At 41.0% G+C, this 24,810-nt stretch overlaps 1 protein-coding gene across 12 annotated transcripts in view; it reads right to left on the bottom strand.

The window, feature by feature from the left end:
* The window catches only part of LOC138962567 (uncharacterized), a 274,245-nt gene that overhangs the window by 124,070 nt on the left and 125,365 nt on the right, over window positions 1–24,810 (bottom strand). Inside the window, exons 1-2 of one of the 12 annotated variants that reach the window (XR_011454553.1) lie at window positions 18,681–19,326; window positions 13,089–13,949 (exon numbers count right to left, since the gene is read on the bottom strand). The exons of 10 other annotated variants lie outside the window; for them this stretch is intronic. The gene's annotated coding sequence lies outside the window, so the exon portion shown is untranslated. Of the gene's footprint in view, window positions 1–13,088; window positions 14,347–18,680; window positions 19,327–24,810 lie in introns of those variants that run through there. One more of the 12 variants, XR_011454552.1, reaches the window with a different exon arrangement.

Here is a 24,810-nt window from a genome sequence, read left to right as displayed (position 1 = left end):
AAGAGATACAATTGTAACAAAAAGAAAAAAAATGACAAATGTTGTTTGATTAACCTTATCATTTTCACTTTAATAAAAGTTGCAAACACATGACAGAGAGATAACAATCACACGACAGGTGTTCTATTAATGACAACCAACAAAAGGTATTTTGTTTAAGGTTTTTTTCAGTGTATCACATGACTAACCTCAGCTTAATTAGTTTGGACAACACTTTGGACGAAATTATTGCTGCTGCAGAAACATTTGATTGGCAAGTCTGTGACAGTCATCGTCTCTCTGACCCCCCCCTCCTCCCCTGTATACCCACCTTACCGACTCATATCTCCCCGATAATTCTTTTGTTATATTATTTCTTCTTTTTTTGTAAAAAATGTATCTTGTCTGTTTTACATTTCTAATAAGGGTATGAGCAATTAATTCTCTGACCTTGACATCACGTGAAATAATATTTCCTATCTAGATGTACATATTTATAACCACACTTAATATAAGCTTAGCTTGTTGTGTGGTCACAAATGTCTGTATCGCATCTACATGCCACCCTGTATTTCTTTAATAAAATCTTGTTTAAACCAAAAGGTATATATCCATCTTTAAGAGTGCAGTATATATATGTGTTTACGTGTATGTATAGCAGAACGAATCTTACTGTACGAGTTCAAGAGATCGTTAAATTCTGTAAAATTAATATACAAAATTCAGTCCGCACACGCTCATAGTTGTCAAACAAGCTTGTCTGATTCATATTTTAATTTATTGTATATTTACACCTTCTCAAACCGCTGATTTTAACACCCTCAGGACAGTCAAGCTTCATTATCAGACCATATCGCACAATATTAGCATATATTGTGCGTTTAATAAATTAATGTTCATATGCCAATGGATAGCATCGGTGTTAAACAGCTCAGATCATTGACACTAGTTAAATTTGTATCGCACAAAACAAAATAGAACAAATTATGTATGGCGTTGGTTAAATAGGAACAAACACGCAGTAAGGTGTTAACAAATTACTTGAACCTGAGTTGTACATCAATACTTCAGAGGGGAAGTGGGGTATTTAGTGTGGAGTTACGAGATAAGAAAAGCCGAATGCGAAAGTTTGTGTCAGTCGGCAACTGAGCTCACACAGGCACACAAAAACGGCTGTTCCGTTTTACTCCCCTGTTTGTACTACATCTTTCGACTTTGGGCATTTTGTGGTGTTTAGGGACAGAAAATAATTGGTTTAGTCCTGTTTTATCGGGAAGTTAGCAGAAAAGGGTATGCTATCGACATTTGTAAAGCTGAAAAACATTCCCGAGAAGAATTTCAAGTTGTCAGTGTATGCTGTTGTCGATTGAAACATCGTGTGGTACAGATGGGTAAACCGGAACCATGCGTCTTTGTTATTGCCAATACGCTTTTGGATATTGGCAAACATGGCCGACTTCCGTAGCATTATGCTTTGATGATCGGAAAAGGGATGTGTGAGACCATCCGATCACAGCCCCCGAATTCCCCCACGTGTCCATCAGAATAGCTATATATGTACCCTATATATATAGGCAAATATTTAAAAATAATCTCCTCAAAAGTTTTTGTGATGAATATGGAATATGTTTATTGATGATGATCCTATATACATATATATACACACACACGCAACTGTCAGGAATTAAAAACTGACATACGCATACAGACACGTAGGTTGCATTAATTATCATTAGCAAGAGTCCCTGACATGCATGACTGTTCCTGAGACAAGGCGGACGATTAAAGAGGTAATGAATATAACATCAAAGATACTGCACCGCCATTTACACTTTTAACGGCTGACGTAACGTGACGTTTTTAATTGTTTACAACCACAGCCCCGACTTGTAAGCCATTCCCCGTTCTCTCTCTGTCTCTTTCGGTCTCCCTCTCTCTCTCTCTCTCTCTCTCTCTCTCTCTCTCTCTCTCTCTCTCTCTCTCTCTCTCTCTCTCTCTCTCTCTCTCTCTCTCTTACCTTTTCTCTCTCTCTCTCTCTCTCTCTCTCTCTCTCTCACTTTCTCTCTCTATCTTACATTTTCTCTGTCTCTGTCTCACTTTCTCTGTCTTTCGCTTTATCTCTCTCTCTCTCTCTTACTTTTCAATGTTAAAGCGTCATTTTCTCTCTCCATATTTATGGTGTATCTGCGTCTCTGAGTCTCTCTTACATGTAAAATTAATTGGTGTATTCTCACCCCCTAATACATGTATTTTCTTCCTGCTGGTGTGAATTCAAACACATTGTGTATATAAAATGCCGTTAAAAAACAAGAAAGACAAACAAACAAAAAAAGACACAAAAGGAGAAAAAACAAATAATGAAAAACCCAGGCGGATACTTGGCTTAAAGTTTAACGATGCCAGCGTTATAAAGTTTAACCATCCAAACAACATGGCCAAAAGACTTAACTAACATTTGTGTCTCAAACACAACCCCTTCTAATAAAAAACAAAACAACGATAACCAACAACCAAGAATGCAGTTTTGCGCACGCGCACACACACACACACACACACACACACACACACACACACACACACACACACACACACACACACACACACACACACACACACACACACACACACACACACACACACACACACACACACACACACACACACACACACACACACACACACTCAATTATTAAAAAAAAAATCCAACAACAACAACAAACAAACAAACTTAAACGCGCTAACGTGTAATAAAAAGAAAAAAAGAAACAATTTAGAGGTGTTAGATTTTGGGTGTCTTTTATTTCGTTTGCTTCGCAACAGCCACGCTTTAAAGAACAGTGACACCAACAGGGGTTAAAGCATACCGACACTGCACGTTATACACACCCAACACTGGGTGGCCGAGTGGTAACGCACTTGCGCTCGGAAGCGAGAGGTTGCGAGTTCGACCCTGGGTCAGGGCGTTAGCAATTTTCTCCCCCCTTTCCTAACCTAGGTGGTGGGTTCAAGTGCTAGTCTTTCGGATGAGACGAAAAACCGAGGTCCCTTCGTGTACACTACATTGGGGTGTGCACGTTAAAGATCCCACGATTGACAAAAGGGTCTTTCCTGGCAAAATTGTATAGGCATAGATAAAAATGTCCACCAAAATACCCGTGTGACTTGGAATAATAGGCCGTGAAAAGTAGGATATGCGCCGAAATGGCTGCGATCTGCTGGCCGATGTGAATGCGTGATGTATTGTGTAAGAAAAATTCCATCTCACACGGCATAAATAAATCCCTGCGCCTTGAATATGTGCGCGATATAAATTGCATAAAATAAAAATTAAAAAAATAAATAAATCCCTGCGCTTAGAACTGTACCCACGGAATACGCGCGATATAAGCCTCATATTGATTGATTGATTGAACACAGCATGCCAGCAGACCATGGAACTCCACTGCAAGCAAGCACAAATACTATGACGTTCACACGATCTCCGGCTGTAAGCGAGGGTCAGTCTATAAACAGATCCCGCCGTGAAAATTGGAACCCCCTCGTAATTGAGAGAGTCAACATCAAAGGCGCCTGGGACAATTAGTGATGGAATAATTAACGCCGGGTGCTAACAAGCGCTATAGGAAAACTAGGAACTCAGTGAAAGGCAGGGCTGAAGTCTGTCCACCGCGCATGCGTCGACCACCGACAGATGCTGAAACGAGGACCGGTTCGCCATTACACACGTTTATTGTTGGATGTTCGGTTGCGCTACTTCGTCAGCAAATAATGGTGGAATTATAACAAGCCATCAATCTAGCTTTGTGACAGCTCTGATGTGGACTGAAGACAATGTGATGTGAGACTAACTGAACGATCGACGGCGGTTTTATTGGAGCTGTGTTGTTGGCTGTGAGCCTGCTTCTGTGTGTTTGTGTCCATTTGTTTTGGATGAGGCTTAGTCTGGATTAAAGTGATCAGAAATAAAAAGTACAGTTTTGTAAAATCTTTTTGTTTTGTTGAATGCTTCCCGCTTTGAACATGGCGGGAGCATATGTAGACATTTTAACGAGAGAGAGAGAGAGAGAGAGAGAGAGAGAGAGAGAGAGAGAGAGAGAGAGAGAGACTGTGTGTGTGTGTGCGTGTGTGTGTGTGTGTGTGTGTGTGTGTGTGTGTGCATGTGTTTGTGCGTGTGTTTCAACGTGAATGAGTATCAAAACCATCATAACGAAATAGGTTTAAGCTTATAATATTCACGGACCAATAACAGTTAAAACAAGTCCATCGTCCCATACAGAAGAAACCCGAAACACAAACTTGTATTCTTAAATTCATGGCTTTCTCCATTATTCTTCAGTTCTGCGTGACTGGAGTTGGATTCAGCCGTGCTGCCATGTTCAGGATTAAGTTTCTGACTACACACACATACTCACACACACACACACACACACATACACACACACACACACACATACACACACACACACAAACACACAGGCACACACACACACACACACACACACACACACACACACACACACACACACACACCACACACTCCACCAAGAAACCCACCCCCGCCTTCACAGCGACAACGTAGATTAGAAGCGCCCATAAAACTCCAAAGTATTGAACTCAACGCAGAAAACAGAGGGAAAGAGGAAAGGTATGAATAATTCTAGCAAGTACAGAACTGGGTCTCGTGTTACCAGGGTTTCGTGTTTCTGGCTCTGACGTCTGAAAGGGCTCCCCCATTGCAACAGGTGCTATGCCTCCGCAGAATTCTTATTTAAAGGTACTTCTCTTCCCGAGCAGGTTATCTTCTAAATCAGCATAGATCCCCCTTACTGGGCTTTTGCAAGGGATAAGAGCATTAAATTCTTCCACTTTGAAAAAAAAATACCAAAACTTACCACATCCTGACTGCCTTCTGTGATGCATTAGCATTTTTGATGAATTGATTTTGTAATTGTCAATGTTATCAGTCTATGTTAAGATTAATTCAGAAAAACATTGAGACAGCACAGAAAGCAGGCAGGCTGTTGGTTTTTGGTATGTGTCTGATTGAAATCATTCTCACATTTCATGTAAAAGCCTAGACAGATAAGTGGTGGTGTGCATGGCGGTCAGAAGGGGAAGGACTGGATCTTTAAGACTAAGAGCGGTTGCCCTTATCCTGCGATTACAATAACGGCTTCAGGGTTGGTATTCAAAAGACTACGTGAGAGTACTGATATCTGAGACAATAGGTTTTGTAGCGCCATTTCTTGCATACATATTTTTACTTATTACTAGCGCTACAACATCAATTTGGACTGGTTGCCTGTGGAACATTGACAGTTTACACGGGAGATGTACAGAGCCTTGTAAAACCATGCGCGTTCTTGCAGTTTGTATTATGTGCCAAAGTGCCAAAACGATATCAGGTAAAAACAAAAAAAGATAACCAGAAGAAAAGCATTCAAACTAGAAAGAGTCAGTCGATTGAGGGCAAGTTTTAAAACTGACAGCACGATTGCTTTCGGCTTTAAATGTACAGCGACGGTCTGGCCTAATTTATTTTAATACTTGTGTAACAAGGGGAAGGAAAACTTGAACATCTTGTATAGAGTGTGCATGGGTTTATTCATCACCTCACATCTCACACCTCACACCGGTCCGGGAATCAGATCAAACTGGTGAAACGCAGCCAGAAGCTAAAAAGAGTGGTCACTGGTTCAAGATGGCACAGTGCATAAAAAACAGTTCCAGGGCAGTACCGGACTGACTGCAGCTAAGATGATAGCGCGATAAAAGTAGTGCGCTGAAAACTCAACTTACACAATAAGTTGCTTAGAAAAACTTGCCTACAGAATACCTTTTAAACAATTCCCTAATTCAAAATGTAATTTGCCTACACAAAGGGTCTACAAGATATGTTGCAAATGGTCATCTTAAAAATCCCTACACCGAGTCAGCTATGCATCGCTCGCTGGACCAATGAGACTGGGTAATTAGGTCAGCCTTGGTGAATCAGGGGAGCTAACCTACTAGCCGAAACGGTAAACAAAGGAAGGTAGCAGACGACGCAATAGCAAGTTGTGAACAATAACTAAGTTCAACTTTGCCTGTTCACACTTGGTCATAACAAAATGAAGAAATAAGATGCAGAATAATTTTTGAAAGCAACCAAAACGAAGAAAACAAGAATGAGAGGAATTAGGCCATGATGGCTGACTAATTGAAAGTACAAGAGAGTGTAAATTCAACATGATTTCTTTCCTTTGTTCCTATGGTTTCATCTTTAATTCTAATCTGAGTGCTTCAACCCTTTCTCACAAAAGCCATTAAAAAGAAAGTCCTTTTCTCATTTCTATACAACAACATTTCCGTACTGAACGGGCGGGTCAGTTCAGAGAGAATCAAATACCAGATGGCACAAGCAGAGTCGTATAACTCTCCCTCACACCATACAGTATCACAGATTAAGACTTCAGAAGACCCGTGGTCAGTCGGCAGCTGGTCAGCTACACTCTGTACTTAGCCACGCTTTAACCGCCACTGTAGCCGAAAAGAACAAAAGCGATACATTTCCACCCCTTATGATTTACTGGGCCTATCCGATGACCAGAAACAACAGCTTGAACGACCGTGACAAAGGAGTCAATAACAGAAACAGGTGTTAACTTGCAGCACGTGTTATTGAGGATGGCGGTCGTTTTGTTTCTCTGACTGCCAATAATTCTTGTTCCGTTTGTCTCAAACTTAAAGCTATTAATTTTCGAACACTTAATACCGTTAGACTTGTAAGCTCATGCCACTTAGGAAACCGGTCCGTTTTGCTTCTACGACTGCCCATAATTCTTGTTCCGTTTGTCTCAAACTCACACAAGAGCTATTAATTTTCGAACACAAACAGAAAACTGACATTGACAATCTTGTAGTTGTAACTCTTCAGTTGTTTTGCCTAAAAGTGCCTACCTTCTTCAAACAAACAGGGTACCGAACAAACACAATGTCACTCAATGTCAGCAATGCCACTCCTTGTCTTGAAGTTGTTGAAAACTATACACACTGGGCATTTCGTTACCACAAATCATGTCCTTCCTTTGCTAGAGCCACAAAACACCCGCACAAAGGATGCTCGTGCGATGACAGCGGAAGCGCTTGCTCAAGCCTAATTACCGTAAGACTTACAAGCTCATGACAGCGGTCGTTTTGCTTCACTGACTGCCCGTAATTCTTGTTCCGTTTGTCTCAAGCCTGAACCTATTCATCTTTGAGCACCACGTATAGTTATACCTTTAAAGGCTCACCATCTCAGATGTGGCCCGGCTTTTACATGGGATAAGACAATCCCTACACTTGCACACATATTCACAAATCTATGGCCTGACTGCTTGTTGTGTTGAGCTGAATTTTGTTAAATGAATTTATTTATTAAAAGACATTAGTGGCCTTTACGAAATCAATTCATCAACAAATTCTCATGGTACACAGCGTGCACAAAGGCTGTTGATATGTTACTAAGTGGAGGGAATTCCTAAGTTAAAGAAATACACATTTTCCCGTTTTCATAAAAAAATTTACCCACAAAAGCAACATTTGTATCTCTTCAACTGTTTTTCCTAGAGAAATTCGTTTTGAACAAAACATCTATCAAAATGTCTAAAACAATACTGCAAAAGTTCAAATCATTCTAATGAATAATGTTGAAATTATCTTGTCATCTGTGAACTAACATGTTTCGATTCAACGCTTTGCTTATGCGAAGCCGGGTATTCGGCTCTACTTCTTCCCGACGAAGCCGGGTATCATTCAGCTCTACTTCTTCCGAAGCGGGTACCCGGCAAAGCGGGTATTCATTCTAGTCACAAATATGTTAACAGACAACGGTCTTTTAAGTGTACTTTTGCTGTATTATAAAATTGTAAATCGTTTAACCCCAGAATATTTATATTCCAAACTGCCGGTCCTGGTTTCCGATGTAAATCCTTACCACAGACGACGCCCTCTTGAACGTAAGTTTCCATTGTGCAGAAGTGAGTTATATAAATCTTCATTTTTTCCTTCAACGACAGCTTTGTGGAATAATCTTCCAGAAAATATACAACAAACGCAGTCAGTTGGTGAATTTAAAAGGTATTTGACCGATGGAGATGTTGTTGTTCCACCGTATTATTATTTAGGCAACCGCCAGGGTCAGGTACTTCACAGCAGGTTGAGATTAAACATGAGCGATTTGCAACAAGACTTAGTTAACCGACACCTCTCTGATAATTTAGAATGTACGTGTGGAGCATGCCCGGAAGATTCTGAACATTTCTTATTACACTGTCCAAAATTTAAAGAACATAGAACCATTTTATTCAATAGTCTGCCAACACACGTTCTGGACTGCAAAACACTCTTGTTTGGAAATACTGATTTAACTATATCTTTGAACACGAAAATATTCTCTGTTGTACAAGACTATGTTATGTTAACTAATCGCTTCGGCTGATATTATATTAACTGTGCAATTGATGTAGCCAGACATTCTCTCCCTCCCTCTCTCTCTCTCCCTCTCCCTCTCTCTCTCTCTCTCTCTCTCTCTCTCTCTCTCTCTCTCTCTCTCTCTCTCTCTCTCTCTCTCTTTACCCTATTTGTATAAAATATAATTAAAGATTATCAAGATAAGTGTTGAAGCTATCACTTGTTCGCCATGTTTTGCTATCTGAATGTGTATTGATTATAAGTTCAAGAACGTGTCCATAAGCAATCTGCTTGTTAACGTTCTCAATGTTGTTATTGTTTGAAACGTGTGTATGAGAATTTGAATAAACACGCTTAAACCAAGTGTACGTCATTCCTTTTTAGTTACGTCATTCATTTCGTCATACAATCATTCATTCGCTTGCGGTTTACCAGCAAGCGCCCAAAAACTCAACCAAGCTAAGTTCTTGTTACGTATTGTTTGTCTGTGCACTTAAAAGACCGTTGGGTCGACATATTTGTGATTGGAACGTATTGTTTTGTCAATAAAAAACGTTCCAACAAATAAACTTTCTTCTTTTTTGATTCTATCTTTGTTATATGTAGTCAGTGTCTCAGGGAACAGCATTCCCTGAGTTCGCAGGCACACAATGTGTAGTACTTCAGAAAGTATAACAATCGAAACGATTCCAATGTCCACGCAGGGTTGTAACTTTCTTCTGGTAAAAACATTCTCTTCCATTTTGTCACGAACTTGGATCTACTGGGCCTTGGCTGCCACACACAAAAAGAGAAAGTCAGACATAATGGCCTCTGAACCTTTGATACTTAGCATACCGTACATAAAACTATTAATATTAAACGTGACTTTTATCTGAAACGCCAGCTGAAAGTGCTGAATCAACTCCAACTTTTAGGACAAGCGAGACTTCGCGCTAAAAAGGCTTTTTATCAGTGCAGTATTTTTTCTCAGAGAAAAATACACCTCACCATTGTAAAAGATTTTAGGCCCAGCGTATAAAACCGACATATTGTGAGGACACCTCAATTCCTGTAGGCAATAATTATTTTAGATTGTATTTTAATGGGTTTTTTTTCTCTCTCTCTACAAAATACGTGAACAAATGTAGACAAGGGACACAACTCGGTTCAGGCACAGCACATCATGGCAACGTGATCAAACGTTTGCAAATTTGCAGTTTGCCTCGTTCGTCTTGATAATCTTCCGTGGAGAGATACACTTTTTGGATCTTCGCAAACCTCAGATCCAGGACAACGACTTTTTTCGTTCAACGCCGAATCCCCCCCCTCCCCCCCCCCCATCCCTCTCCTTTCTTTTCTTCTCTCCCCGTCTATCGCTGTATGTCTATCTGTCTATCACTCTCTGTCTCCGTCACTGTCTGTCTGTCTGTCTCTGTATTTCTGTACTGTCTGTCTGTATGTCTTTCTCTGTGTAACTCTTTATCAGTCTCTCTCTTTCTCTCTCTCTCCCTACCCGCCCACCTTTGACCCATATCACCCTATCCCTTCGATTCCGATCCACAATAGGTTGTTCGCTCGCTATAGGTAGCACAATAACCTTACCGGTTCGACAGAAGCGCATTGTTGTTGCGCTTTTGCTTCTGTGCCACCGAGTCAGCTACCACTGTGGTCTGTTCCCCCCACCCCCACCCCCACCTTCTTGCACCCCCCTCCCCCGCCCCCCCCCCCCCCCCCCCACCTCACGCTCGCACACACTGTCGCCTTTGTCGAGAATTCCGCGAGAAAAAGAAGACCACACCGCCATAAAATTTCCGAATGGGCCAGCACTGATTGCAAAGACCGTAAAACCTTTTCCGGCACTCTTCACTCCTCACGCCGAGTCACATTCGAAGAGAAAGGCTTGCACAGAAAACGACAAGAAAAAAGAAAGGAAGAAAACGAAACAAGAAAAACTGAAGAGAAAAAAAAAGGCGGGAGGGAAGAGAAAAACAGGGAGAGAATCGAAAGGAATTGAAGACCTAGATATATAGAAGAAAAGGGTAGGCAACTAAATAGGAAGAAGGAACACTAAAAAAAAAAAAAAAAGCAAAAGAAGCACACACACAGCTGAACGTTACAATCACAAAAAGAACTGAAACGATCTGTGTGTGTGTATGTTTGGAAGGTGAGTGAAAATGACTCCGAGAAAACTGGAAAGCAAGTTCTTTTTCTTTATTTGGTGTTTAACGTCGTTTTCAACCATTCAAGGATATATCGCGACGTGGAAAGGGGGGAGATGGGATAGGGGAAAGGGGGGAGATGGGATAGAGCCACTTGTTAATTGTTTCTTGTTCACAAAAGCACTAATAAAAAAATTGCTCCAGGGGCTTGCAACGTAGTACAATATATGACCTTACTGGGAGAATGCAAGTTTCCAATACAAAGGACTTAACATTTCTTACATACTGCTTGACTAAAATCTTTACAAACATTGACTATATTCTATACAAGAAACACTTAACAAGGGTAAAAGGAGAAACAGAACCGTTAGTCGCCTCTTACGACATGCTGGGTAGCATCGGGTAAATTCTTTCTCGTCCCAACCAATATGGGACTCCCCCTAACCCGCGGGGGGTGAAAGCAAGTTGGGCTGGTGAGAAGAAGGAGAGGAAGAGGAGGGGTGTGGGGAGGGTATTTTTGGAGAAAGTGGAAAATATAGGGGGAGAGGGCTGAGTTCAAAAATGCGCAACTGAAATTACGGTAGGAAGGACAAAGGAGGAGAGTGTGACACGGAGCCGACAGTGAAACTGCCAACCAGACGATTCTGTGGAGACCTCCCAAACTCTCAGGACCTCAAGCGAACAATGCATTACCCAGTACCGCTCGGTGACAATAACTTGCACGCCTGGAAAGAGACCATGACTGGAAGCAGAAATCGCCCTTCGCTTGCAGAACACACTAAGGAACGTTTCGTCGGGTCGGGAGAGTTAGTTTGCTGCTGATTGGTTTTTCTCTTTTTGATATTAATCGATTGATCACTTGCTTGAGTTTATGGTAGGTGCATTGGTAGATTGGTGGATTGCTGGACAGACAAATACGAATGGTCTAAATGAAGGACATACGGGTGGTAGGATTGCTAAGCTGAATAACGGATTAAGCCCTTTTTTTTCTCTCTTTCTCTCTGTCTCTGTCTCTGTCTCTCTCTGTCTGTCTGTCTGTCTGTCTGTCTGTCTGTCTGTCTGTCTGTCTGTCTGTCTCTGTCTGTCTGTCTGTCTCTCTGTCTCTCTGTCTGTCTGTCTGTCTGTCTCTCTCTGTCTCTGTCTCTCTCTGTCTCTGTCTGTCTGTCTCTGTCTCTCTCTCTCTCTCTCTCTCTCTCTCTTTGTACACAAAAGTAACCAAAACGAACAGTTTTGTCCACGTGAAGTACTGCACCTTGAAAGCACACTGGATGCAAGATTGTCTATGGGTGTAAATCATCGCCAAATGCAGGCAGAAAGAGATAAACAAAATCAAGCAAGCAATTGCAAGAGTCCAGCAAGAGAGGATCAGCACACTCAGGCCATTAGACGTTCATCAACATTATGCCCCCACACGCAGATAATCCGTTGATAGTCAGATCTTCGCCATAGCAAAACATATTCAACAGCATGTTCTTATTGCGAGTACGATCATACATACAGATATGACAAAAAATAAGACTAAAGACGAGAGAGAGAGAGAGAGAGAGAGAGAGAGAGAGAGAGAGAGCAAGAGAGAGAGAGAGAAAGAGAGAGAAAGACAGAGAGAGAGAGAGAGAGAGAGAGACTCAGACTCAGACTCAGAACTTTATTACAAAAGGATAAAGGTTTTAGGCAAAGCCTATTCTTCCAACCTGTCCTTTATACAACACATAAAGACAGACGCACATTACAAATATAAATTCAATAATATGAAATACAGAGATACATTGTACAGAATGCAACACAATGTGCATTTAAGGAATTACATAAGGAGAACTCAAAAAATTACAAAATTACATTGACATAGTTATACCTTTAGAGAGAGAGAGAGAGAGAGAGAGAGAGAGAGAGAGAGAGAGAGAGAGAGAGAGAGAGAGAGAGAGAGAGAGAGAGAGAGAGAGGGAGAAGGAGAGAAGATATGAAGATGTCAAGGAGAAAGAGGAGAAGAAGAAGGAAGCACCACAACCACAATCACGACCTCGACTACGACTACGGCTTTGACCACCACGACCAACTACAACCATCTATACAACAACATCGAAGAGAACGAAAAGGGGGAAAAGGAAGGAAAGACAGGGAGGCTCAATTCAGAATGCCAACCTTGAAACAGGCATGAAAGTCGAGCAGGTAAAGCCAAGAACGGGAGAAAAGAGGTGGAGGAGGCAGGGAGGCGAAGAGGCGGATGGAGGAGGGCGGGGGGGGGGGGGGGGGGGGGGGGCTGCAGTAGGGCAAAGCATTTGTAAGAATCAGGAGGAGGTTAATGGGACCAAGATTCCTTTATTACAAAGCCAACAGCAGCCAACCAAAACCAAAACAAGACAAGGCAAAGGCCAACCACCCCTACCCCTTACCCCCCTTTACATTCAATGCTAAAAAGACAAAGAAAGGAGCAAAAGTGGTAGACATGGAGAACAAAGGGACAGGTTGCACAAGGGGCTGGCAGAAAGCAGACCCTTGCCTGAGTTACGAGGGCAGAGTTGACAGCACACTGCTTACCTGAGGTGGAAGAGGAAGGGGAAGGCGAACAATGGTGCATCACACGCGGGTATCCATGGCGCAAGCAAGGATTATTTTTCCGCCACAATGGCCGACTGAAGGACATCCCCAAGGAAGCTTCTGTCACCGGAAGGCTTTTCGATCGTGTCTCCTCGATCTCCTTTTGGGTTCATTTTTCACGTTTGCCAGTTTTTTTCTTTTGTTTTTCCTGCCCTTTTTATCTGCCAGGAGGAAGCACCCTTCTTCTTGTCTTCTTTTCTTGTCCATCTTTCTTTTTAGTGTCTCCTTATTTTTCTGTTGTCCATTCTTTTAATCTTTGATGTGCAACATTATGTGAACAGCTTACGCTGAAAGACATTGTTTTTATTGTAATTGAAGACAATAGTTTTCATTTTCTTCTGATTGTTTCCCGTCCTGAGAGTCTTTGCATATTGCTGTTTATTCATCTCAAATTCACGGGGTATTCTTCTGTGTTGAAGAAAAATGGGTCGAAACTTCTTTGGCACACTTTCTTGACATCGTTTCCCTGCTTTATCGTTTTAAAGGAAACCAAAAATGTTTGCTCTCACTGAATAACCGTTTTCACCTTTTGTGGCGGTTCTTGAACTTCTTTTGGATACCTAGGGAGCTGAGACGGGGTAATGTTTCATTGTAGAGAAGAAAAAAAGAAAAAAACTCAGAGCTTCGTGTATTTCCAGAAGATTCTTTTACCTTGAAAAGCCCCTGTGCCGGACTCTTCCAAGCTTTAGATGAGCCAAGCTGTGCAGGCAAAGCAAGTGTCTGTTCATTGTATTTTGTTCTCCAAAGGCTTTTCCTTTCATGCTGAATCTTGTTCAACAGTGCAGCAATGATTCGAATGATCTATGAATGAAGCAAAACAACTTAACGAATTGATGCATTGTTGACAACGACAAAGATCGTCTCTAATATCTCCACTAACCGAAACTGACCGAGTAAGTGACAACACAATCCTGGCTGACACTTTCTTATGCCTTGTTTCTGCTATTTTGGGTTGTTTGAGCGTTCCAGGTCCTCGAACGCAAATAGCTTTAGACGCCTTGGCTCATGGTTGGTTTAAGCGTGTTTATTCAAATTCTCATACACACGTTTCAAACAATAACAACATTAAGAACGTTAACAAGCAGATTGCTTATGGACACGTTCTTGAAATTATAATCAATACACATTCAGATAGCAAAACATGGCGAACAAGTGATAGCTTCAACACTTATCTTAATAATCTTTAATTATATTTTATTTGGCTCATGGTTCACTGTTATGATTATAATTAAAAGTAATGATGAGTAAGCGGAAATGTTTTGGGGGAACCTTACGTGGAGGGGTGCGTGTGTGTGCGTTGGGGTGGGTGGTGGTGGTGGTGGTGTGGGGGGGGGGGGGGGGTTGGGGTGGTGGTATGTGAACTGAACTATTATCTGTTCGGACTATTTCATTGTTACATCCTCATGTTTATTTGTGTCTGAACCCGTAGACGTTTTGTCTCTCTGAACTTTTTAAGCGTAACATAAACATTCTTTTTTTTATTAAATACATTTCTTTAGTATATATTTTATAATGATTCACGATTTTCATTAAATTTATTTTGTAATGAGAAAATGTGAAGTATTGCTTCACATTTTAGATTCTTGAAGTAGAAAGAAAGGGTCATCTTCACACTTTCTCAGTCTGTTTAGGAAGAGTTACCGTTCCCTAGTGGTGTGTGTCTTTGTATTCGTTCGTCAAGAGATAGATACATTATCAGTCCGAGAATCAAGTGCATCGAGCTTCTATTCCGTTTTGTTCCTTTTTCCCCCAAGTTCCTTTCATCGTAAGAGCTACTTTGTCACGCCTTTAGTCTAGTTTATCAGCAAGCCCTGGGTTCAGATCTGCAACGCCCCTTTTGATGTTAAAAGGAGTTTGAGTGATGCAGCCCTACCCACACACCCTCTTTGTTTTACCCCCTACCCCCAGCTCCACTCCTCCTCCTCCTCCTCCTCCTCGTCCCCCTCCTCCTCGTCCCCCTCCTCCTCCTCGTCCCCCTCCTCCTCCTCCTCCCCCCAAACCTCCCTCGGTTTTTGATTCATCATATTTCTCTCTATCTAAAAACAGATTGTTCTCATTGTTTGTGCATAATTACAGTCGTAGACTCCCAAAGGGCTGTGGAATAAACTTTTGACTGGACTGGGTATCCCTTTTCCGCCTCCTCATTCTCCTCTTCCTTCTGCTTTTTATATTTAGTCAAGTTTTAACTAAATATTTTAACGTAGAGGGGGGAATCGAGACGAGGGTCGTGGTGTATGTGTGTGTGTCTGTCTGTCTGTCTGTCTGTCTGTCTGTCTGTCTGTGTGTGTGTGTGTGTGTGTGTGTGTGTGTGTGTCTGTGTGTGTGTGTGTAGAGCGATTCAGACTAAACTACTGGGCCGATCTTTATGAAATTTGACATGAGAGTTCCTGGGAATGATATCCCCGGAGTTTTTTTTTCTTTTTTCGATAAATACCTTTGATGACGTCATATCCGGATTTTTCTAAAAGTTGAGGCGGCACTGTCACGCCCTCATTTTTCAACCAAATTGGTTGAAAGTTTGGTCAAGTAATCTTCGACGAAGCCCGGACTTCGGTACAGTATTGCATTTCAGCTTGGTGGCTTAAAAATTAATTAATGACTTTGGTCATTAAAAATCGGAAAATTGTAAAAAAAGATAAAAATTTATAAAACGATCCAAATTTACGTTCATCTTATTCTCCATCATTTTCTGATTCCAAAAACATATAAATATGTTATATTCGGATTAAAAACAAGCACTGAAAATTAAATATATAAAAATTATTATCAAAATTAAATTGTCGAAATCAATTTAAAAACACTTTCATCTTATTCCTTGTCGGTTCCTGATTCCAAAAACATATAGATATGATATGTTTGGATTAAAAACACGCTCAGAAAGTTAAAACAAAGAGAGGTACAGAAAAGCGTGCTATCCTTCTTAGCGCAACTACTACCCCGCTCTTCTTGTCAATTTCACTGCCTTTGCCATGAGCGGTCGACTGACGATGCTACGAGTATACGGTCTTGCTGAAAAATGGCATTGCGTTCAGTTTCATTCTGTGAGTTCGATAGCTACTTGACTAAATGTTGTATTTTCGCCTTACGCGACTTGTTATATTTAGTCAAGTTTTGACTAAACATTTTAACATCGAGGGGGAATCGAAACGAGGGTCGTGGTGTATGTGCGTGCGTGTGTGTGTGTGTGTGTGTCTGTGTGTGAGTGTAGAGCGATTCAGACTAAACTACTGGACCGATCTTTATGAAATTTGACATGAGAGTTCCTGGGTATGAAATCCCCGAACGTTTTTTTCATTTTTTTGATAAATGTCTTTGATGAGCGTGTTTTTAATCCAAACATATCATATCTATATGTTTTTGGAATCAGGAACCAACAAGGAATAAGATGAAAGTGTTTTTAAATTGATTTCGACAATTTAATTTTGATAATAATTTTTATATATTTAATTTTCAGAGCTTGTTTTTAATCCGAATATAACATATTTATATGTTTTTGGAATCAGCAAATGATGGAAAATAAGATAAACGTAAATTTAAATCGTTTTATAAATTTTTATTTTTTTTTTACAATTTTCAGATTTTTAATGACCAAAGTCATTAATTAATTTTTAAGCCACCAAGCTGAAATGCAATACCGAACCCCGGGCTTCGTCGAAGATTACTTGACCAAAATTTCAACCAATTTGGTTGAAAAATGAGGGCGTGACAGTGCCGCCTCAACTTTCACGAAAAGCCGGATATGACGTCATCAAAGACATTTATCAAAAAAATGAAAAAAACGTTCGGGGATTTCATACCCAGGAACTCTCACGTCAAATTTCATAAAGATCGGTCCAGTAGTTTAGTCTGAATCGCTCTACACACACACACACACACACACACACACGCACGCACGCACATACACCACGACCCTCGTTTCGATTCCCCCTCGATGTTAAAATATTTAGTCAAAACTTGACTAAATATAACAAAGAGAGGTACAGAAAAGCGTGCTATCCTTCTTAGCGCAACTACTACCCCGCTCTTCTTGTCAATTTCACTGCCTTTGCCATGAGCGGTGGACTGACGATGCTACGAGTATACGGTCTTGCTGAAAAATGGCATTGCGTTCAGTTTCATTCTGTGAGTTCGACAGCTACTTGACTAAATATTGTATTTTCGCCTTACGCGACTTGTTTGTTCCTTCTTCTCGTCAGTTTGAATTGTTTTCTATCGTCTTTGCAGATCTCTTCATTCAGAGCATTGTTTTTCAACAGTCACAGAACAGAATATTGCTTCTTCCGGTTCATTCTATTGTTTTTACGTTCGTCCCACTAAAACTGCATTCGACCTTCGCTTAAAAAAAAACCCAACAACAACAAAACAACAACTCTTGTTGCAGAATCTGTTGTTTTCAAAGTAGACCACACCCCATTCAAGCAGTCCCACGGCTTTTAAATTCGTCAGTCCCGAGCAAACCATTCTAAGGCAGAATATATGTTTTACGGTAGACCACGCCCCTCTTCTTCTATACCTAACAGTTCTTTCCCAGTCAGTCACATCTAGCTTCACATTCGTCAGTCCTTGGGAATCCTTCCTTTTGGGGAATCTAGTGTGTACGGTAGACCACGCCTTCTTCTTTTAACATGTTTTTCTCTCTCAGTCTGTTCTGACTTTCTTTGTACTGTCAGTCCAACAAAGGATTCGGTGTCGCTGGATCAGCCATGCCACGCCTTTCCCCCTTTTAACTTGTCGTCAGAGTTCACCTCTTTGTGTAACACCTGTACTTCCCTAATTCTTTAAGGGAAAGGATTGCTGTCTAGGGTCAGCCCTCTGCCCTTCCCCAGTTTATCAGCTTAAATTTATCCTTCTTCTTTTTTAGCCTGAGTTTCCTTATGAACTAACCCTGGAGTACGTCTCTAAAAAAGTGTTTCACCCAACATATGCTTCGTTTAAAAGTGCTTGAGAAGCATTTCTGTCAGTCCGTATGATATACTAATATCCTATCGCATCACTTATAGCTGAGACGTACACGCTATAAATCAGGTTTACCTAGTCCGGAACAGTACCGTTTCAAAGCGCAGTTGTCACCTGAGAGAAATTAAGACGTGCTAATCTAATTTCAACTTGATTTAGCTTTTGCTCAGAGTTGTACCCTGTACCCTTATGTAATTTAAAGTGTGTATGATACCTCGAAGAAAATACATGCTCAGAACGATTGTCAAGATACATATATTGTCCTTTTCATTTCATCTCACGCTGCCACTTTCTCTGTTAATATATGACTATTAAATCCGAACCTCTGCTATAGTTGGTGTTACTTTTTTCTACTCTAAACTTTCTCCATCCATTCTGACCTTGAAACTTCAAACTCACGGTCGGTTATAATATTGCTGACGCAAGGGTACTTCTTCTGACATCAGTGCATTCAGTGCTGACGTCACCTTTTATCTCCCTACATTACGTCATTCTTTCCACAATAGTAATACTTGTAAGTAGCAGAACGTACATTCCTGGTAATATACCTTTCTATTTTTGACTTTCATCACTCACTCTGACATCACACGTTTTCTTTCCGTCACTCTTCTCGGTCTCTGGTCACTGTCTGTATGACGTCATTTCCCGTCACTGAAAGGGTGTTTTCCATTTACGTAATCCTGACTGTCTCTTTTCAGTTTCACCCTTTTCACTCCGCGTGACGTCACCGCTTCCTTTTCTTTTTTTGGGGAGAAAAGTCGCGTATCAGCGGAAGACCACTGTTCCCACAGCTGTGTAGTAATCCAACACTGCCTGCCAGCTTGCTCTCTCTCTCTTTTCTCTCTCCCTGCCAGCAGACACATCCAGTTCTCCTCTCACCATGTCGAGTTGCAACTTCCGTCGGTTGTGTGACGTGAACGGCGTTCCTGAGGATCAGGTAATCCAGACGTGTAGGCAGGTTACTGCGCTGCACAAATCCTGCACAGATATACAGGGAGGTATCCGACCAGCCACCTGGCCACCCGGTTTCGCCTGCGAAATTGGCTGGACGAGAAAAAAAGAGGAAGGCCGAAAAAAAAGGGCAAGGAACACCCTGAAGAATAAGACCTGCACGACATGCATGCACCCGACTTGGAAAACCTCTATGTCTGTCTCATGCACTACAGACACAGACACAGAGACACACACCAGCTAGCTACCAGCGGCCAGTATAACACTGGCTTCCTTCTCCCAAGTCCCGACGACGTCGACTGAGGACTTGCTTTGCCAACAGAGAAAATGGAGATGAGAGAGAATTTATTCAGGGGCCCAATAGAAGATCGGATTACGGGAATGCGGTGGTTAAAATTCAGCAGCTCTCGATTAACTGGTTTTTGAGAGAGCATCTCTTCCTCCTAATTTTGGTCCCAGACAAAGCGCTGGAGGAATCTCATGAATAATATAAATATGCTATTAGCGTGGCTCCGCGCGATAAAAGGTCTCGGCCGGGGAACGAGGTCTAATACCTAAACACTCCTCGGAATATAAAAGAAGCTAGGGCCAAAGGAAGAAAGTGCGGTGAGAACAACTCATTGGTTTGCATGCCCCATGATGCGGTCTCACGAGGGACACAGGCGAGCTCTTCCCGCTCCTGCATCAAAACCAATTCCTGGCTGGTCACCCCGAAAAGAAGGAGGAAAGAACTCGGCCCTGGAGGGGTAGGGGCTTGTTTGGGTTAAAGGAGATGTGGAACACGTAGTGCGACAGACTGTGTCTTGCAAAGTCCGAAAGTGTTTGTGCTGTATGAAAAACCAATCCCTCGCTAGTCACCTCGCGAAGAAGGAGGAAAGAACTCGGTCCTGGAGGGGTACGGGCTTGTTTCGGTTAAAGGAGATGTGGAACACGTAGTGCGACAGACTGTGTCTTGCAAAGTCCGAAAGTGTTGTACAGTATCAAAACTGACCAGTTCTTCGTTGGTCACCTCGCAAAGAAGAACGAAGGAACTCGTCCCTGGAGAGGTATAGGCTTGTTGTGTTTAAAGGAGATATATAACGTTCAGAAACCGAACGTTTTGTACCGTTAGACTGGACACACACACGAAAAGAAGCGTGACAGAGACTGTGCCTTGCACAAGCAGGCAATGTTTGTACTCTGTCCAAAACCAGTTCGTCGCTGGTCACTGCGGGAGCAACAAATGCCTACCCTGGGTTAAAATGAGATGTATCAAATGCGAGGCTGGATCGTCGTCGTCAACAACAACAACAACAACAACAACAACAACAACAACAACAACAACAACAACAACAACAACAACAACAACAACAACAAAGTGTACCATGCCTCATGTAGGAATAAAATCCGATTGATAGCTTAAATTAAAACTAGCAATATTTACCTATTGTGGATTTAAATCATTGATACACACTGAGCAAAAAAAAGCATGGCCAAAGAAGGTCAAGAACAGTACCCAATATTGACGGACTGTGTGATGATATCTTCTGCTATGGTCTGTTGAGACAGTGATATCAAAATCGAGACCGGAGGTCGAGATTTTGATATCACTGTCGAAACAGACCAATGAGCAGAAGATATCATCACACAGTCAGTCAATGTTAGATATATTGCTAATTCTCTGGACATTTTGTATTTACTGTAAAGAAATTACAAAAGTATTTGTCTCAGTTTTGGCTGTTCCATATCCCTCCCTCTGATTATTATTTCTTTTTGTTCACTCTTTTCTTGTACTTTTCAGTATTTTAAAATGTCTTTCCTTTCAAAAAGTCTTTAGTCACTTGCTCAACTAAATTCTGGGATAATTACATTTTCATATATATTTGTTTGTTTTTAAATTTAGGTGTTTTTGTTTTTGAAGTGGGGAAGCAATAAAGAGGTCGTCGATATCAAAACTGATATCGACGGAAATGTCGTCGATATCACTTTTGCACTAAGCTCAGTTTTGCCCAGTTGACCAATGGAAATCCACGTAACATATGAAATAGCAATATTCAAAACTATACAAAAGGCTAATAACAATTAGTGTTTGCAAAAGCATATTGCAATTTACACGTGCAATTCGTATGTACCTTTTAAGATCTTTGGTGAAATGTGCGAACGGATTCTTTAATCTGAACACGTCAAAAACGATTCATAATACAGTCACCCCCCCCCCCCCCTCTACCTTAAACAATCTTAAAAAATCACAGTGCTTTTAACAAATCGTGCCAAGTCATAGTGAATGAATTAGAACTAGGTATGCGGAGCACGTTGAGGACACGAACATAATTTATGCAAATTAGATTCAAAAGTCAGTGTGTAGAGTCTCTGGATGAAATGTCTAATCTAAAGATTCTGCGAATGCTTATGCATACTTTTATGATAAAGGTCGTTAGGGTAGTGGGTCAGCTTAGAAGGTCTGCCATGTAAACTGCTTAAAAAATCGATTAATATTCTAGTGTCTAGATTTTATATAGGTAAAAACGTGAGTGCCACGCACATGCCTGCATGTAAATGTATATTGCAAAGGTCAACAAAAACATACACGTCTGAATAATATTGACCTTGGCTTTAACCTTTAATTTTTACCCTTTTTTTCTTTCTTTCTTTCTTTCTTTCTTTCTTTCTTTCTTTCTATTGTTCGTTCTTTCATTCTGTCTCTCTTTCGTTGGTTGGTGTTTTTCTCGTGTTCTTTTCGTTTGTCTTTTCTGTCTGTCTGTCTGTCTTTCTGTCTTTCTTTCTTTCTGTCTGTCTTTCTGTTTTTCTTTCTTTCTTGTTGTTTCGGCTTGTAACTCTGAACATCCCTTAGCACCGTTACAGAGAATGATTCAATGCATCTAAACAATTGGCTAGCATTTCTTCATTTGAGTTCGTATTCGATCTTTCCCTCAACAAGAAGTTCTCCACATTGCGTCTCCTAGGCCTGTATGTATTAATGTTTCTTGTGTTCGGGAACGAATGGTGAGTTATTCATCACAACCACTGATACTTCAAACAACAAGCACTTTTCTTCAAGTATCAGCCTAATCTAGTTTTAAATATACTCACGCTAAAGAGTTAAGTAACCCTGATATACAATCTCGATACGCACAATTTGTCCCTGGGGAAACTTAGCTTTGGATAGTTACTATTGATAACAGTCAATAATTAAACAAAGTTAAGAAATGAATTGTTGTTAAAAAAAAGGTTGCTTAACTTTGGAGCTTGAGTTACTAACCCTACCCCGCCCCGTTTGCAGAGCAAAACATTATTCTATTAACACTTACTACCCGTGACTACTCTGCTGGTCTTCCTCCTAAATTTGAGTTGTCTGTGTTGTCACGTGCGTTTGTCTGGATGTCGTTTCTCGCGTGCCGGCAGTCGACGGAAAACGCCAAAACGTCTTTCAAATCGCCGAAAACCTTGCAGTCATTTCGGCAGTACTGCCGACCTTTTTTACTTACGGTGAGTACAAATGTGATGCCAAGAATAGCCTACATTTAAGAAAATTGCCAAAACTTCAGAAAATTGCCAAAACTTCGAAAATTGCCAAAACTTCAGAAAATTGCCAAAACTTCAGAAAATTGCCAAAACTTCAGAAAATTGCCAAACTTCGATTGGCATTTTGGCAAATTCGCCTAATTAAATAACTGCCAGCAACATCCCTGGGATGTGAACATATAAATAGAACTATGTTCTTCTACATGTATCTACTATTATTTTATGAAGCTAACGCCCAGCCCTGTCACCCCCTTCCTGTGTCAAACATTTACAACCAGTTCTTAATAGGTGTGTAGACTGAAGGACATGAAACCTCCACCCAAGACTATCTACTATAGCTCAGTCCAGGTGCCTTAGTGACTATCTACTATAGCTCAGTCCAGGTGCCTTAGTGACTATCTACTATAGCTCAGTCCAGGTGCCTTAGTGACTATCTACTATAGCTCAGTCCAGGTGCCTTAGTGACTATCTACTATAGCTCAGTCCAGGTGCCTTAGTGACTATCTACTATAGCTCAGTCCAGGTGCCGACCTGTATAAAACATTACAACTAGTCTCAACATCATTACCTCAAGGGCAACTTGCAAGCGAGTTTCATCGACGATTTGAAATAAGTTCATTATTTGTATCATAAGCGTTTGTCTGTCTGCTTCAAATACCTCTGGGTCGACGTACTGTAAATGTGACCCTCCATCACGAAATGAGTCGCATGTCACCTTTGCATGATTTTCATATTTTTACATTTTACTAAAGAGTTTTTTTATGCTCTATCCAGTGGTGAAAACCGTGTTAGAAAAGAGAGTTTGAGTTATAAGCCTGTGACTAAGGTGACCCTCACACTGTATACCAGACACTCCCCGGACTTATATTAAGCCTAGCGCAGAACCGCGCGAGGTGACATGCGACTCATTTCGTGGTGGAGGGTCCCACTTAATACAACGTTTTGTTTTGTCAATAATTCAACGTTCCAATAACCTACCTGTCTTGTGGATTGTGTGTGTGCTTCTTTCTATACTATAGCAACCAACGTGAAAGCACTCCTTTAAAGGGCCAGAAAAAAGATGTCATGTTAGCCAAGGCGTGGAGAGGACGGAAGTGGTCCAATCGATAGCGTTAAACGGGTTCCACTCCAGCAGCAAAACATTTACATATCTCCCAGTGTGGAAATGGCCCAGTTAGCTTATTCATAGCGAGGGATACGGCCCGAGAATAGCCAGCGAGCTATTTGGGACAAGACTGGGGAGTGCATATAGTCGATCATGTTCAATTTCAAAGAAAAAGGAGGGATGGAGTAGGATAGGAAGAGGGGTTGTCGCGAGGATGGAGAGGTGGGGGGAGGGGAGGGGGGGGGGGAGAGGCGAGAGTAGGAGAGAGAAAAGGGGGACGGACAACTTAGATACAAGACAAGGACAGATAATATGTAGAATTTAAGTTAGGTACTATACCAAATGACATAAGAGAAAAAAAGTTCATGTCAAGGATAGAAAAAAAGCAAACAAACAAACAAAACGCATGAACAAGCAAGCAAACAAACCCACGAACAAATTAACAAAGAAACAAAGAAAGAGGGGAAAAAAGAAAGGAACAAAGAAACAAAACAAAAAGAGAGAAAGAAACAATTAGAAAATAAAATAATTGATAGATTAAAAAAACAAACATAAATATATATTCGATCAAATATAACAATAAACACCAAAAAAACTAAACACATACAAATGAATGAATTAATGCAGTTATATAGGGAACATCAACTATGATGCTAAACATACAAAACAACAGTACAAAATACATGTACACACAAACCTTAATAATGTACGGTTGACAGCATGCCAATATCCTCTCCAAACGAAACCACCCATCCCAAGCTTCCCCCGACATCCTCCTGGTCTACTTCGCCTATACACGGCTGCATTGGTCATAAAGCATTATAAAACAAAAGCTATTCACACGACAAAATGATTTCCTGCTGAGTAATGGATACACGTAATAACGCACCATGTCTCATGGTTAGGCCAACAAACAAACAAAGAGTCTGTTTACGGTATCCCGACCGACCCTATTTTTTTCGCGCGACCCTAGACTTTTTTTGGCATTTGGGAAAAAAAGAAAAAAAAAAGAATAAAAAAGGTCTTTGTTTTTTGGCAAAATAACTTAAAAATATGTTTTTTTGTAGAAAAAAAAATCCTGTCCTACCGACCCTATTTTTTGTTTGCCTATGTTACCGTAAACAGACTTTTTTCTTTCCTAATTAAGCG

Source organism: Littorina saxatilis, linkage group LG3 (genome assembly GCF_037325665.1).
Source record: "Littorina saxatilis isolate snail1 linkage group LG3, US_GU_Lsax_2.0, whole genome shotgun sequence".
Classification (NCBI taxonomy): Eukaryota; Metazoa; Mollusca; class Gastropoda; order Littorinimorpha; family Littorinidae; genus Littorina; species Littorina saxatilis.
This window is presented reverse-complemented; position numbering and strand designations above follow the sequence as displayed.